The sequence below is a fragment of the Molothrus ater genome, chromosome 21, assembly GCF_012460135.2.
Source record: "Molothrus ater isolate BHLD 08-10-18 breed brown headed cowbird chromosome 21, BPBGC_Mater_1.1, whole genome shotgun sequence".
Classification (NCBI taxonomy): domain Eukaryota; kingdom Metazoa; phylum Chordata; class Aves; order Passeriformes; family Icteridae; genus Molothrus; species Molothrus ater.
This window is the reverse complement of record NC_050498.2, coordinates 928170-942876: the sequence shown is the minus strand read 5'-3', so window position 1 is coordinate 942876 and position 14707 is coordinate 928170. Positions and strand designations below refer to the sequence as shown.

The following is a 14707-nucleotide window of genomic DNA, read 5'->3' as shown; positions in this document are numbered from 1 at the left end:
CTGAGCCTGAGCTGGCCACAGCAGAGCCTGCAGGGCTCCAAGGGCTCCTCCTGGCTCAGGAGGAGCAGAGCTCAGCAAGGTGTGAAGGGTATGAACTGCCCAGGCCTGGTTTAACCAGGCTCAGCTCAGGGGTGTGAAGAGAGCCAGGGCTGAGAGCAGGCTCAGGCTCAGTCTGTACTACAAACCAAGAGAAGTGGCCTTGGAAGGAGCCTTGGGATGGGGAAAAATAAAGTCTGGTTCTTTTAAGAGAATTTTCAATCTAAAATAGAGCACAGATCCTCACAGGGAGGCCAGTCCTGCAGGAAGTCTGTGATTGCTGACTACTGATCCCAGTCTTTATTGATCTCAGAGCCCAAACCACCAGGAAGGCACACTGGGGATATTTATAAACAGGACAGAGAGGAACAGGCTCCTGCTGAGCCTGCACAGGGCACTGGACCCTCTGGGCAGGACTGGGGAGCCAGATTTGCTCAGGCTGGGCTGAGAGGGCAGTGAGCCCCAAAGCTCCCTGAGTGCTCTTCTGGGACACAGGAGGGCTCCCCCTTCCCTGGCTGGGTATCAGAGCTTAGACCTGGCTTTTCCACATGCATTTTCAGACAAATTCCACCTTTCACAAGGATTTATGGACTGCAAACACAATGTGAACTCACACACGTGAGATTTACTGAGCATCTGCTTCTGGGGATCCAGGTAAAATCCAAACTGACATCCAGGGACCATTCCCTGTCCTGGCCCATCACATCCCCACGTGCCCTCAGCACACCTTCATGGCATTTGGGCTCTATCTGATCATTTCTTGGCACAATCCTAAGGGAATGTTCCTCTGATTCAGGCAGGAAACGCAGATCTGGCACACCTGGCTTGGGATACCAACAACAAAGCAGCTCATGGTGATCACTGGGTCAAAAAGCCTTTACAAACAGATCATTCTCAGCATTCAAAGAGGTAACTGGGAAGAAAAAAAAATCCTCTGCAAGGCAGAGAACAAGATCTGAGTGACAGCCTCATGCAATGTACAGCACCCCAGGAGCCACAAACTTCCACCCTCGAGAGCTACAAAGCACTTGGAGCTTCAGAAGGTTTTGTGCTGGGGGTTTCCCACCTTCTGCAGTAAATTCCAAATGAAAAAGCAGAGGGAGGGCACTTGAAAAGACAGCACATCTTGACACAACTGCTGCTGCTGCTGCTGCTTTGAATTCTGGCAAAGGGGGAGAGCTGAGGGTGCCAGGTCTGTACCAAACCCAGCATTTCTGCCTGGGAGAGCTGAGGGTGCCAGGTCAGGATCAAACCCAGCATTTCTGTCTGGGAGAGCTGAGGGTGCAGGGTCAGGATCAAACCCAGCATTTCTGCCTGGGAGAGCTGAGGGTGCAGGGTCAGGATCAAGCCCAGCATTTCTGCCTGGGAGAGCTGAGGGTGCCAGGTCTGTACCAAACCCAGCATTTCTGCCTGGGAGAGCTGAGGGTGCAGGGTCAGGATCAAGCCCAGCATTTCTGCCTGGGAGAGCTGAGGGTGCCAGGTCTGTACCAAACCCAGCATTTCTGCCTGGGAGAGCTGAGGGTGCAGGGTCAGGATCAAACCCAGCATTTCTGTCTGGGAGAGCTGAGGGTGCCAGGTCTGTACCAAACCCAGCATTTCTGCCTGGGAGAGCTGAGGGTGCCAGGTCTGTACCAAACCCAGCATTTCTGCCTGGGAGAGCTGAGGGTGCTGGGTCTGTACCAAACCCAGCATTTCTGCCTGGGAGAGCTGAGGGTGCCAGGTCTGTACCAAACCCAGCATTTCTGCCTGGGAGAGCTGAGGGTGCCAGGTCAGGATCAAACCCAGCATTTCTGCCTGGGAGAGCACGGCCAGAGCCCAGAGCTGCTGTTTGTGGTTTCTGAGCCGTGCCTGGGGCTGATCCCGAAGCAGAGGGACTGCAAGGATCCGATATCTCCGTGTGTCCTCCCAAGGGGACAGAGCCCCTCTCCTCTACAAACAGGTTTCAAGTGCCCCATTAATGAACCTGCAGCGCTGCCTCACCGGTGCTTCCTCTCACCTCAGCTCCCAAACTCATCCTCACCTCCTGCAGGCAGAAATCCCCAGATTTGTGCTGCCCTCTTCCACTTTCTGTCACTGCTGCTGCCCCCACTTGTGTTTAATCAAGATTAGTAAAAAATAAAATTCCATCTTCCAGGTTTGGAAAGCCTCTGAGTTGATGGTATAAAGTAAAAGAAAAGAAAGCCAGCAATGCGACAAAAGTCTTTAATCTCTTCTCCCCTCTAATAATTCACCTGGAAATATGAAAAAATCAGTTTGGGAATGAAAGTTTTATCCCTGGGAGGCTCAGCCTCCCATTCCCTCCTGTGGGACAGAACACCAGGGACAGCCATCACATAGGATCCCCAAAAAAAGCCTTTATCAGGTGACAGGGATTTAGGAGAGGAAACCCACACAGGCTACAAAGACCTCAAATCTCCAGGCAGAAGGGAAGCTGAAGGATCTGCACATGGAGAATTGAGGCAGACTTCTCTCCCTAAGTAAACTAAAGAGACTGTTCTAAAAATAGTAAGCTAACTAAAATTTAAAGTTTTATTTCTTTATATTATCAAAAAAATTGTAAGAAGAAAAGTGTTCTAAACGTTCTGTTCTAATTCTTATTACTCTTTTATTACTCTTTCTTTTAGTTACTATTAATACATTTTTCTTTATACCCTTTTGAAGTTTTAAACCTCTTTTACCTTTCTCCTAATCCTACCTCACAACAAAAAGTAAATACACTAGTAATTAACTAGTAATTAACCCTAAACCCACCACACTCATTAGTACATTAACCAAAAAATTCAACATTAACAAAATCTCAAAGTAACAAACCAAAACCAGCACACATGGCAAAGCTGATCAGCCTCTGGAACAAACATCCCAGGAGGGACGTGTCAGTGTCACCATGGTATTGTCTGAAAAATCCTCCTTGCCCAGGATTTCTTCCCCTGGGAAGCTGAGAAGCCTCAGAAAATAAATGTAAACAATAATTATCTGATTGCTTGGAATGTGGTCTGGAAATCATTCACCAACAGGTGCATCTTTGATTGGTTCCATGGAATTGTTTTTAATTAATGACCAATCCCAGCCCAGCTGTGTCAGACTCTGAGGAGTCAGTCAGGAGCTTTCATGATCATTCTTGTTCAGCCTTCTCATGTCTCCGTTCTCTTTCTTTAGTATAGTTTTAGTATATAATTTCTTTTAATATAACATAATATCATAAAATAATAAATCAGCCTTCTGAGAACATGGAGTCAAATTCTCATCTCTCACCTCATCCTGGGGACCTCACAACACCCCAATCCTGTGTGACCAGGGGGAACATGTCCTGTGTGACCAGGGGGACACCTCCAGCCTGTCACCAGGCCCTGGTGCCTCACTGGAAGATGTTGTGGGAGTTAAAGGGTGAAAATCTGGGGCTTTTGATGGATTGTTTCCCACACTGGGGGCTCTGAGCTCCTCCTGGGCCCTAAAACCCAGGAGGGCTACCCTGGGGGGAGCTGCTGGAGCTGCCAGGCCCCACAGCAGCCCCTGCAGCCCCATTTCCCTGCCCAGCCCCTCCTGTTGGTGCTGCAAGGGGAGCCAGGAGCAGCCTGTGCCCACCAGGGATCCCTGCAGCATGGAGAGGGGGCTCCTCCTGGCCCCTTTTTCCCAGAAATCAGCTTCTCCAGAAGTCAGGGTGGATAAAGGCAGCAGGAGCAGGTTCAGCTGAGCACCAAGGGCAGCTCAGGGGTGCCAGAGAGGCTCTGGGGCATCACCCAGCCCTGCCCAGCCCCACAGTCCTGGCTGCTCACTCACTAAAAGATCCCAATTCTCTTTCTCTGGAATACTCAGCTCTTTTGGTTTTTTTTTCCCTGAGTACAACTCGAGATCACTCAGAATTAAAAGATGGGAACGAGGTCCTTGTTGACAGCGAGAAAAATAAATATCCCAGAGCTTAGAGCTGAGGAGCACATCAAAGCAGGGAGGAAATGTCACCCCTACCCCCATAACCCATCCCTAACACACTTCCCTGCTCTGCTGAACCCTTTTCTCCTCCACTCACAGCTGCTGAGTGTTTGCTCATTGAGCCTGGCCAGAGGGGACTTTTCTGAGCTTCTGTTCATTCCCTCCTGTCCAGTTCCCTCCCTGGCCAGGCATAAATCAGCCCTGGAGACACGAGCAGCAGCAACTGCTGGCACCCCCAGCACCCTGGTTCACAAAACAATACACAATGGATTATTCAGAGCACACCCTGCGTCACACACCAGTAATTATAAACATGAAATCTATCAAATAATGACAATTAACAGTGGATCTGACAGAGTAGCACACTCCAAATAGCCTGGTGGTTGATTACGTCTTATTAATGAAATGCCAAAACATTGAGGGCTCTTAGCAGGACAATTAATTGCTCCCAATAAATCTGACTTCTGCCAGACCTCATCTTTAAAGGAGGCTTTGGGACATCTGGTGAGGGTTATTTTGTAAAGCAATGGCTGATGGTTCCTACAGAAAATTCCCTGGGAGCTGGGAGGACTGGAGCCACCAACACACAGAAATGAGCAGAAGGGAATTAGAGACAAGGGCAACCCCAACACTGGAATAATTTTGTATAAACTGGGGTGGATTGTGGTGTAAGATTCCAACCAAGATCCACTCCCAGCACTTCCCTGCAAACATCCAGGGCCAGCAGCTTCTCTGGAACAGCATCCTCAGACACAATGGCCCAGATTCAAGGGGATCCAAGGAGGATCCCAGGCTGCTGGGAGAGGGTGAGCGGCCCCAAAGGGAGACCTGTCCCTCCCAGAGTGCCCAGAGCCACCAGGCTGGGCTGTCACTGCCCAGGGACGGGCTGTGGGGACAAAGACTCCCCCCAAGGGCCCAGAGCCACCAGGCTGGGCTGTCACTGCCCAGGGACGGGCTGTGGGGACAAAGGCTGCAGGGGCTGTTGTGCCAATGGCTCCACTCCTGCAGTCACTGGGAATGTCAGCTGTCCTGGACACACAGCACTGCTGCCAAATGTGGTCTGTGTGTCCGTCCATCCATCCATCCATCCATCCATCCATCCATCCATCCATCCATCCATCCATCCATCCATCCATCCATCCACGCACCCCCTCCTGTGGCAGTGATCCCAGTGACTGCTGTGTGTGGGGTCACTGGGATCACTGGGCCCTTTCCAGGGGCCAAACCCCAGAGCTCTGGGCTCTCCCTGGCCCCAGCCCATGCTGGAGCCCCTCACCATCCCTGATTGCCCAGCTCCTGTCAGGGAGAGCAGGGTCAGGCTGTGCTGCTTTCCCTGCAAGCTCCTGCTCCTGGGAAGATTCAGTAGAGCTGTTCCAGGAACCCCAGGGATCATTTCCTGCTGGAGCAGTGTTGGGCTCTCAGGGTGGCACAAATTACAGCATCCTTATTTTTATTTCAGCCTTCATTTGAAGGGAACGTACGAGAGAAATCTGACGCTGGCTGGGCCTGGAAGCCACAAGCACTCTGTAAACAAGCTCTGCTCTGAGATTTCCATGTTTCTTCCTGAAACACCAGGAGAACCAGCAGCACTGGCTAATTGGAAACAGCTACAGAGACTTCATTTTCTTGTTTTTTCTGGGATTTGCTCACGGGCTGGCTCTTCCCAACCTTAATACCTGGCTGGGTTGATCAGCTCTTTGGAATGTCATTTGCATAAGGGTTGATGTGCTGAGGAGAAATCACTGGCCTGGAGAGGTCAGGGATATCCAGGGGAAAAAGGAGAGAGGCCATTTCTCCTTGAGTGCTGCTTTTAAAAGGGGTCAGAGCAGAGTCTCTGACCTGAATGAATAAATAGACCCCAAGGAACACTTTACTGTGACATCCTTGGGAGCCTCTGGACACATCCTCAAACCCTTGGGGACATTTGCCAATCAGCAGCAGAGACACGTGCAGGTATTCCAGCCCTGCCCCCGGGGTCACAGCATCCCTGGAGGCAGCAGCACCTCAGCTCCTGGGCTGGGACAGGCTGGGACAGGCTGGGATAGGCTGGGACAGGCTGGGACAGGCTGGGATAGGCTGGGACAGGCTGGGAACCCCTCAGCTCCTGGGCTGGGACAGGCTGGGATAGGCTGGGACAGGTTGGGACAGGCTGGGAACCCCTCAGCTCCTGGGCTGGGACAGGCTGGGAACCCCTCAGCTCCTGTGCTGGGACAGGCTGGGACAGGCTGGGACAGGCTGGGACAGGCAGCAGCACCAGCAGGGCTCACCCAGGCCGCATTTTCCTCCTCAGTTTGCCCAAGGCTTGGCAGGAGGGGTCTCAAACAGCTGAGCCCTGCACACCCTGAGGGGCAGAGAGCCTCTTTAGGCTCCTGCAGCTCCTCAGCTCTGAGAGCCTCTGCCCCCCTGAGCCCTGCAGAGCCAGGCCCTGGGCAGGAACAGGGCACAGACCCCGGGAATGGGGGCTGGCATGGAGGAAGCCAGGCTGGATTGGTGCAGGGCACCAGCAGAGCCCTTCCCACCACTGAATGAATCCCAGCTCCTCAGGCTGCCTCACGTTCTGGTCTAACATTGCAGCAGCCAGGAGAAGGAGATGCACACAGATGTCCTCCCTGCTGTCACCTGTGCCAGGCACCCTGCAGGACACCCAGTGACCACAGGCAAGCCTCACTGCCCAGCCCTGTTCACATTTTAACCTTCCTGCACTCCTGAGCTGCCAAAGCCCTGCTGCAGGGAAGGACTTCAGGCAAAGGCAGGGAATACAGGAGGGTGAGGAAAAGGGCTCAGAGAGCCCCAAACCAGCTCCTCCAGCAGGCATCACTCAGTGCTGGGGTTCACAGATGAACCCACTGGGCCCTGTCACCCCACTGGGCAGTGTCCCCACCCCAGGGACAGCCACCAAACCTGCAGGGAGGCCAGCAAAGAGGGAATGGCTCCAGGCATGGAGCAACATGGACCCAGCCAGGTGAAATGCTGGGTAGTGCCTGGGAAAGGGAGGGCCAGGAAAGGTCCAGGACCAAAAAGGGGCCTGGAAGCCCCAGCTGGGGCAGACCTGAGGACAGGGTTCAGTGCAGATGTCTGAGGGACAGACCTGAGGACAGGGTTCAGTGCAGATGTTCCAGATTTGCTTTTCTCCTGCTGTGAAAATGCAATTGCAAGGATGCCCAGCAAGCCTCCACAAGCTGATGTTAAGTTCAAGGAATGAGAGGGCACTTTTAGAACCACCCACTGAATTTCTTTACATCCTCCAGGTCCTGCCCATGGACTCCAGGTTCAACAGACTAAATTCAGACTGTAGCTTTTATTACCACTGCTTAATGTCTTTATTCTGAGAACCATTTTCACATGTTAGTGCTTTTATCGAAGGAGGCTGCAGCTAATTAAAAGCAGACCTTTAAACCAGTTTGTTTCTATTGCCCTTTTTTCATGATAGCCCAAGAACTATTGCATAATACCCAGGATTTACTTGAGTTTCTGCCTCACACTTCTAACCACATTCACAGGTTAAAAGCACAGTTAAAGCCTCCCCAGCCTGGCAAAGCTCTGCCATATGATCAATTCCCAGTACATCATTACCTGGGGACTGTATGAACTGAATAAAACTGACTTGGTCTTTTTACACAACATTAGAAAACCCTCTCAGTTCACCTCAGGAAGGCACCTGGCTACAATGAATGCTCCCAGACCCTTCTGACATTCCCAGCATTTTCTGAAAAGGCTCTGCCTGTTTGAATTTGCATCTCCTCATAGATTGCCTGCCATATTTCATCCCAAATCAATAAAAGCTCTGTGAGCACAGATGTAAAATGATGGTGGAGGGTATTTCTAGTCCAAGGAGTTTCTCAATGCGCATTTTGCTCAGTTTACCACAACTCTGGAAGACAAAACATGCACGGCACCATCACTGCACGGGTCAAGCCATGATTTTGCTTAGAAATTAGGACATTTCAAAGGAAACACGACGGGAAAGTTGCATTGCTCTGAACCGACAGGGGCAGCGTTCCGGGGGCAGGGGGAGCCGCACGGGACCGGCCATTGCAATGTGACTGAAGGGGCTGGGACAGGGCAGCCCGGACAAGCAGCCCCCAAAATGCTGTTTCTAAGCCCATCTATAGTTACAGAGCTGCCGTGGGATGGAAGGGATCGGCTGCAGCAGCAGAACCCTCGAGCACACCGCGATTGGACAGAACCTGCCTGGAAATGGAGCCAGGGAGGGGGAACCAGGCTCAGCCCCGCTCCCCCACGGGTGAGGCAGGCAGGAAAGAGATCGGGGTTAAATTTCCCTTTGTGCCTTTTGCTCTGTTTCCATTGGGGCTTTTTCTCCTCGCAAGCCAAGTTCTGCCCTGGGCTCGATGGCAGAGAGCTGCTCCCGAAGCGCTTTTGTTCCCTGCTGAAATGCCCCTGCCCCACCGAGAACTCAGGGGAAGGCGCTGTGGGAGCCAGGCGAGCTCTGCACCCTCCCGAGGGATGGAGGAGCAGAACGCAGCTCCCGCAGGACAGAGCGTCCCCAGGGGAGAGCCTGGCACCCCCGCCAGCCTCACCCGAGCAGGACCCGGCTGCTCTCCCTCATTCCCGCTGGGATTGTGCCCCAGCCGTGCAGACCCCTCCGGGCACAGCCTTTATCCACAGGTGCAGTGCAGAGAGGATCTGGCTACAGGTCCAGAGCATCCTCTGAGCAAAGAGCCGAGCATCCACCGAGACTCCCCGGACTGGGAGGATGAAGCTTCCCCGTCAAACCCTTCCCGGGAACAGAGTCCCACACATGCATTGCTGGGGAAAGGGAGCGTGCAGAACCCACGGGAAGCCAGCTGGAAAATTCCCTGCTAAAGACCTGGCATCGGGAGCTCTTACCTGCTCGGATTTGTATTCCCAGCTAGCAGCACACCTACAGCCCCAGGCTCTCAGGGGGCATCGCGGGGGAGCTGATTGCTGCAGGTCATGGGTGTGTACAGCCAGAAGCAAAAAAAAACCGACCCAAAACAACCCCCCCAGAATCCCCCAAAAGCCACAACATGACCCAAATGAGATCCCTGCAACGGCTGTCTCGTTACAAGCAAGATGAGATGAAGGAGGGGTTTTTACTTGCTCTGAGGCATCATATGGAGCTTAATCACAGCAGTTACGTATTGGGTTCTTTTGGCCTTCAATCAAGTGTGTCATTTCGGTGGCAGCTGCCTACGTGATGCTAGCACCCTGGGCGCTCCAGTCCTGTGCCGCTGCCGGCCTTGTGCAGCTATTCTACAGCTCAACAACGGGCAAATTCCATTTCCCAGGCTGCGGGAAGCTCCTCCTGTAGTCCAGCGAGCCCTTGGAGCCACCCAGGATCACACACCTCTCCTCCGGTACCCAGAGCCCACCGCAGCGCCCGTCCCGCTCTCATCTCCCGGCGCAGCCCATCCGTGTCCCGAGGACTTCCAACACTCCCAAAGCCACCGGGAGGGGACACAGCTCGCCAGGCGCCCCGCGCTAAGGGGGAGGCAGCTGCTCCACGGAAAACAGCGAAACTTGGTGGGTGGGAAAGGTCTGAGGAGCTGCTGAGTAACCGCGGAAGGGCTCGGCCAGGAGCCGGCACAGCCCCAGCCCCGCTGCAGCCCCGGGGCTGCTCGAGGGGGATGCAGGAGGCGAGCGCTGCAAATCAGGTGTTGGACCTGGTGACTGAATCAGCTGAAAGCAGCCGGGGCTGGGCTCATCACGGCTCCGAGCGGGCAGCGGGGGTCGGGCGCGACTCTGCCCGGAGCATTTCGGTTGCCGACAGCGGCATCAGGAGGTGTTCGGGGCCGGATTCCTCCGTCAAGTGCGTTTGTTGGGTTTGACAGATTGATAAGGACCCGTCCATTCAAACAGATGGCGGATGCTCCCTCTGCTCCGGGATCTGGGATCTCCACCCGTGTCCGACTCCCCGAGAGCAGGACACCGCATAGACACCGAGCTCTCATTACATCACCCGCTACGGACGAGCAGGGGGCCAGGAAACGAATTAAAAAGGTTTTCTGGGCAGCCAAAGTGCTGTTGTGCCGCTCCATGGCAACTCCACAAACACGCGTGTGAGCGCCCACAGCCGCACGCCGCCGGCGAGGGGCACGGCCGCGGATCCGGGTACCGAGGGGAGGGGATGAGCATCCCGAGCATCCCCCCGCGCACCCCGCGGCCTCCCGCGGCTCCCCCCGCGGGGATCGCTCGGCTGCCGGCCCGGCTGAGCCGGCTGGCGGCGTTGGCTGAAGCCCCAACAGGTTCCCGGTGGAGCCGCGGTGCCCCCGAGCCGGGGAGGGGAGGGCGCTGCCGGCTCCCTCCGAGCCCTCCCTCCGTCCCCGCCCGGCCGGGGGTAGCCCGAGCTCTCCCCATCCTCGCCACCTCCTCACTCACCTCTCCACCAGCCGGCTCCTCCGCCACAGGTTTGCTCGGCTCCACTGTCCCCCCCCGCCCCTCCAGATCGCTCGCAGACGAGTTATTCAGAGGAGGATGGAGGGAGGAGGCACACAGAGATCTGGGCGGTGGGGATGGCGGAGAGAGAGAGAAAAAAAAATAATATAAAAAAAAAAAAAACCCACCAAGCGAAGGGATGAAATCAAATCAAAGAAGCGAAGAACTGGACTGAACGGAGGCGATGCAGGAGGAGGAGGAGGAGGAGAGCGGCGCGGCGCGGCAGCCCCGGCTCAGCGCCCCATGGCCCCGCAGCCCCGAGCGCAGCCCGAGCCCCGCCGCGCCGCGCCGCTCCCCCGGCCCGGCCAGGGACCACCCTCCCTCCCCTCCGCCGGCAGCCCTGCGGCGCGGCCCCCGCTAACCCCTTCCTCGCCGGGCTCCCCCCTCCGCCCCAGCCCCAGCCCCGGCCCAGCCGGGGATGCTGCGCGCAGGGAGCGGCCCCAGCCCCGGGCAGGGCTCCGGGGAACGGGGGGAGCCGCTCCTGGGGGGCCGAGCCCCCCTCGGCAGGTTGCGTCTCCAGGTCTCCTTTCGGCAGGGAGCGGGGTTAAGCCGCCGGTTCCTTTTTTAGAAGCACGGAATCGTTGGTTGAAAAAGACCTCCAGGATCAAGTCCAGCCATTGCCCCGGCACTGCCAAGGCCACCAGTGACCCCTGTCCCCAAGTGCCACGCCCATCCCTCCAGGGACGGGGACTCCACCACCTCCCTGGGCAGCTCCTGCCAGGTCCTGACCACCCTTTCCATGGAGGAATTTCCCCAAAATCCCCCCTGGCCCAGCTTGGGGCCGTTCCCTCTGCTCCTGTCCCTGTTCCCTGGAGCACAGCCCGACCCCCCCGGCTGTCCCCTCCTGGCAGGAGCTGTGCAGAGCCACAAGGGCCCCCTGAGCCTCCTTTGCTCCAGGCTGAGCCCCTGCCCAGCTCCCTCAGCTGCTCCTGGGGCTCCAGGCCCTCCCCAGCTCCATTCCCTTCTCTGGACACGCTCCAGCCCCTCAGGGTCTGTCTTGTGAGAGGCTCAAAATTCCCCCAGCACTGGAGGTGCCCCAGCAGTGCCAGCACAGGGGACAGTTACTGCCCTCACTGCCCTGGTCACACCATTGCTGATATTGGCCAGAATGGCCTTGGACTTCTTGGCCAGCAGCAGTGGAGGAGAAGAATCCACAGCTGCAGGTGTGTCCTGTGCTCTGTGTGCCCAAACTCTGCTTCTCCCTGTACCCAGGGCCCCCAGCCTGCCTGGCCCCACTGGCAGAGCCACATCACGATCCCAGGGGCTGGGAAGGAGGAGGTGCCTGCAGGAATGCCCTTCTCCCTGCCACATCTCCCCCCTTGCCTGCTGCAGTCACCTTCAGCTGGTAGCAGCACTCGGTGGAGCCGCCTTGGCTGCCCAGCTCCTGTTGGAATGCTCCTGAGGCACACAGTCCTTGGATCCCTGCCTGGCACCAGCACAGCCCCTGACCCCGGGGACAGCTGGGCCAGGACGCTCCCAGCAGGGGAAGTTTGACTGAAACCAATTTGGGCTGAAAGGAAGCAGAGATGCTGTGCTGTGACAGCAGCTGACTGCAGGAGAGGCTCTGATGGGAGCCCAGCACGGCTCAAACTGCCTCAATTGGATCTGGAAAACAGCCTGGAGAGACACCTGCCATCTCCAGCAACTCCCACAGCCCTGTGTGCATCAGACAAAGGCTGCAGAGTGTGGATCTTAGGGCTCAAAGGTGTTTAATTCACATCTTGTCTCCCTTGTACTTTTCTGCTGTAAAATCCTTCCTGTCTCCTTCCCTTCAGCTTCGTGGGTCATGTGTTCCCCATGCTGGGATTTATTGGGATCAGAATGAACATGGGCTGCAGCTCAGGACCCAGGGGCAGAGGGATTTTGGCTCTCTCTGCTCCCTCTGCAGACAAACCCCATAGAAACCCCATCTCCACTGATAGTCAACTCATTTTGCTCCACCAGCTCAGCTGTCCTGCCCCAGGGGGGATTTCTGCATCCCATTGCCCCTCTCCCACTGCCTGGACATTGCCTGCACAGAGATTCAGGAATTTAGCCACGCTCCAAGTCCCTTATAAACCATCAGGGCTGGGCTACATCCCAGAGTTTCACCATTTTTATGAAGTTATTGGCATTCAGTGAGAAGATAATCCCTGCTCCAGGAGCAAGGCCCTCAGCACCAGTGGTGGAAGGTGAGTGATGACACCAAATGTTGTTCAATCCGAATGAGATGCAGATGAATCTCATCCTTTTACTTTTCGTTCCTATTTTTTCCCCTTGATCCATGAGAAAACTTTCCCCTGCAAGCTCCCTCATCTCCATCTGGGCTGCCTGTGTGTGTAAATGGGGGCAAACCTCCTCATGTGGGAAAGTTATTCCCTGCCTTTAGCTAATTTCCTTTCCTTCAGCTCTGGAAAACATTAACCACAAAGGTCCCAACCTTCATGGCTGAAAACAGTAGCTGGAAAACCCATTAGGCCAATATATTTATTATTAAAAATTCTGAAAGGAACGAGTCCTCATTAATCCCCAAGTAGATCCAAAATATCTCCAGGTTGTGTCCACATCAATAGGGGCAGCCCACGGCTCTTTTCCCTTTTTTCTTTGCTACAGTGCAGAGCTGGTCACTCCAAACCCTCTGGTTTTCAGCTTCTCCTGGGGCTGAGGGGGGGATGGACCTCTCCAGGAGGATGGGGCTTCCTGGGGATCAGCCCTGGGATGTTTGGAATACAGCAGAGCCAATAAAACCCTAAGGTGCCACAGAGAGTGATGGCAGCAGGGCAGGCGGCTGTCCCTGCCTGGGGACACTGTGGGTGTCACTCCCAGGGTGATCAGCACCTGCTGAATTCCCCAGGAGCTGCTCCCTCCAGTCAGGCTCCTCCCTGGGGCCCAGCTCGTGGGGAGCTGCCCAGCAAAGCCACCCCCAGGGCAGGGCAGGGTCCTGGTTTGGGGTCTGGAGCCCAGCCAGGGGTGAGGGACCACGGAGCAGCAGCAGCAATAAATTGGGTGTCCAAGGGGAGGCAGGGCAAGCCAGGCTATGGCTCCAGGAGAGCCGTGTGCCTCTCCAAGATCCCTTGTAGCCAAAGGGGAGGCCTGGAGGGCCAAACTTCGGGGTCCCTCAGAGAAGAAAGTCCTCGATGGGATTAAAGAGCTTTGCTCCCTTAGTTAGGGATGGCCCTCTGGAATGAAAAGCCCAGAAAATCGGGAAGGCCCTTGGAGGGGGGAGCTCTGCAATCCTCCCTTCCCCACAGTGCTCAGAGGGGGCTCTGCCCACTCCAGTGTGGAATGTCCTGGGCAACACCCACTGTCCCCACCCCGGGGAGGGCTCAGGAGCCTTTCCCACCCTCGAGTGGGAGAGGTTTTCCAACCTCCAGCCCACATTTTCAGTATTGCTTAATTCCACCCCATTATTTCTGATGAAACACTTGGTGGAAGGAGTACAATTGCTCCCTAGCCTGGATTTTCATGTTTTAAAGGTGCTTAATTATTCCAGGAGAAACTTTTATTTTTCCTTTTCCTCCACCTCACTTCTGCACTGGATGCTTCTTCTCCTGGAGTTTAATTAGCACATTTCAGAATGGAATATTGAGATTAAATCACTGCTGAGCGAGCTCTGCTCCAGGATTGATGATCCTTGGGCACAGCTTTTGTTGGAGCTGCCAGCTCAGGCCATGGTTTTATGGATCAAAGGGTTCTTTGGGCCTGGGAGTGGTGCCGCAGCGGGCTGGGGACACGGGCCAGGCTGCCAGCCTTGTTCCCCCACAGCCACAGAAAGGATGGATGAGGGGGCTGGGGGTGATGTCAGGGTGGGCAGGCCCTGACACGGAGCAGCTGTGGCTGTCTCAGCCCTGGCAGTGCCCCAGGCCAGGCTGCAGCTCCCTGGGACAGTGGAAGGGGTCCCAGGGCAGGGGTGGCACTGGATCCCTTTGAAGTCCCTCCCAGTCCCGAGCACCCCGGGCTCCTCCTGGGCAGAGGGGACACCCTGCAGCCCTGCAGGCCCAAGGAGGGCAGGCACAGCCCAGCAGCAGGGCTGGCACAGCAGCACCTCAGCCCCACCATCTGTGGGATCCATGGCAGCCGCTCCCAGAGCCTGGGGCTGGCTGCAAACATCAGATGTAGGCACAGCTTTGGCTCCAGGCCAGCCCCTTTCCTGCTGCCTCAAATGCCAGCATTTTGATTCAAGCTCATTTGCAAATGCTAAAAAAGCTGCAGCTTTGCAACAGAGTCCACCCTGGTGGAGCTCATTGAACGGAGACCTTGAGGGAGGGGGAAGATCCCAAACCTTTAATTGTGTTACCTCACCCAGCTAAAGGCACAGACACCCATAGGAATCTTCTCTCAGAGAGGC

At 55.6% G+C, this 14707-nt stretch overlaps 1 protein-coding gene across 2 annotated transcripts in view; it reads right to left on the bottom strand.

Moving 5' to 3' along the window:
* CALN1 (calneuron 1) overlaps positions 1 to 10465 on the bottom strand; it is a 141139-nt gene extending 130674 nt beyond the window's left edge. Inside the window, exon 1 of one of the 2 annotated variants that reach the window (XM_036394941.2) lies at positions 10324 to 10465. The gene's annotated coding sequence lies outside the window, so the exon portion shown is untranslated. Of the gene's footprint in view, positions 1 to 8811; positions 8973 to 10323 lie in introns of those variants that run through there. The other variant, XM_036394942.2, reaches the window with a different exon arrangement.
* Between the last annotated feature and the right edge of the window lie 4242 nt (positions 10466 to 14707).